The sequence below is a fragment of the Arvicola amphibius genome, chromosome 2 (assembly GCF_903992535.2).
Source record: "Arvicola amphibius chromosome 2, mArvAmp1.2, whole genome shotgun sequence".
Taxonomy (NCBI): domain Eukaryota; kingdom Metazoa; phylum Chordata; class Mammalia; order Rodentia; family Cricetidae; genus Arvicola; species Arvicola amphibius.
In genome coordinates this window covers 144,778,167-144,780,326 of record NC_052048.2, presented here as the reverse complement: position 1 = coordinate 144,780,326, position 2,160 = coordinate 144,778,167, and positions in this window count along the sequence as shown.

The following is a 2,160-nucleotide window of genomic DNA, read 5'->3' as shown; positions in this document are numbered from 1 at the left end:
GACATTTATGAATTTCGAATGCTCCTAAAACACACTTTGGTAATTCTGAAGAGAGAGTAGGTGTGTTCACTGAGCTGACAGCCCGGATAGATGTTTATTGAGCACTGAAAATGGCTCATCTGAAAAACCCAAGCAGAACTATGATTGTGGTCAACTTGCGGTGTTTATTCCTCACATCTTCAAGTGTATAGCTCTGTCACCCAGCAAAGGGGTTCCTTGTTGGTTTCTTCGGTGTAAAAACGTTCTGGCATCCACTGTAACCTCAGATGTGACCTAAGGCTGTGCCTGCGCCCCGTCTTTAGGAAGCTAGGAAACAATGCGTACAGACCATCAGCTAGAGGTACTGGGCTTGTCTCCCAGCATAGTCGTGCTTGCTCTGTTACCTTGCTACTTACACTTGGCTTTTTATCGAGTCACCTAACAGTGCAGCGGCAACATAAGCAAGTAAACAGTTTTGTGTGAAGGTACTGAGGATATGGGATCTGGGCTAAAGGATGGCATATTAATTACAAGGTATTAGTTCAGGAGACAGCTTCATTTTCTGTCCTGTGACTTTATCAGTGACTTGGAGTTTGATTTTTTCATTTGCTTGAGACAGGGTAGCCCAGGCTGGCCAAGAACTCTCTATATAGTCTTGAATTGCTAATCTTCTCTGCCTTTCCCTCCTGAGTGCTGGGACCTGCAGACATTTACCATCTCACCTTGTTTATGCATTGCCGAGGACCAACCCCAGGGCCTTTAAAATAAATCATTATTTTGGGCTGCAGAGATGGCTCAGCAGTTAAGAGAATCTGAGTCAATTCCAGCACCCCACAAGCAGTTCAAACCATCCAGAACTCCAGCTCCAGAGGATCCAATGCCCACTTCTGACCTTGTGTGGGCACCAGGCATGTACAAGGCTCACAGACATACATTCAAGCAAAACACTCATACACATAAAATGAAACAAATAAATCTTTAAAAATTAATATATATATATATACTATTAATAACTATTTCAATCCAATGTTTGAGAACTATTTATACATGCATCCACTGTATTTTGATCTTATTAACCCTAACTCCTCCAGATCTAACCTCCATGTCTCCCAACATTGTGTCCTCTTTTTTTTTTTAAACCCAAAAAAATCCAATTTGTGCTGTCCATGTTTTTATTCATAGCTAAGGGGTTGAAGCCTGAGAACCTACCTGGGGCCACACCCTTAAGGAAAACTGACTCTCCCTCCTCCAGAAGCCGGCTGCTCCAAGCTCCTAAGCTAGGGATGGAAGGTCGTGAGTCGCTCCCTACCCCAGGTGGAATGTTGACTGAACTCAGTCTTCTGTAGGTCTTGTGTGGGCAACCGCACCTGCTGTGAGCTCACCTGGGCAAACCAACAGTTCCACTAAGACGCTGTTTATATCAGGTCCTCCTGACTTCTGGCTCTTACAACCTGCTCTCTCTTGCAAGACAGTCCTTGGGCTCTGAGAAGGAGGGTATTGAATGGATGTCCCATGTCTGGCTGAGCACTCTACAGACTCTTATTCTCTGCAGTTTGACGTTGTTGTGTGAGTTTTCTGCGTTCAGCCACCGCCAACTACCCAAAGCTACTTCCCTGATCAGGTCTGAGAACAGCAATAATCTGCGGGTAGAGAGCTGTGGATTTAGAGGAAGTCTGATGCTTTGTCTGTTTAGCAGAATAATAGTAATAGGTTCACCAATAGGCCGTCAGGTCCCCTTGCCACAGGTTCTTAGCCAGATCTACAGTATCAGGCATGCTTTTCCTCCTTTGGAGTGCCTTACATCCAATCAGAAAGTAATTGGTTGTCTCCATGTGTTCACATCTATGAGCACGCTTTGTCTGGCTGTTATTGTAGCACAAAGGTACACAGGTAGGAAAGAGTGTTGATGACTTTTCCTCTCTGAAGCCTGCATAACACCCTCTGGTGTCATGGACACTATCCAGAAGGATGGAATCTTTTTGTTCAGTACCAACCTGATTTCTCCATAGCCTGTGATCAAGGTGTGTGGTGTCCCTTTCAGGAGAGTCCTACCACTGAGTTCTGGTGGCCCACCAGGAGCAATGGCAATAGGTGGTATTATTTTGGGTCTTTTGGTACCCACCCCTGACCAATAGCTCGAGGGAAGGTACCTCATCCCTTAAGCCCAGAGCTCGTACATGC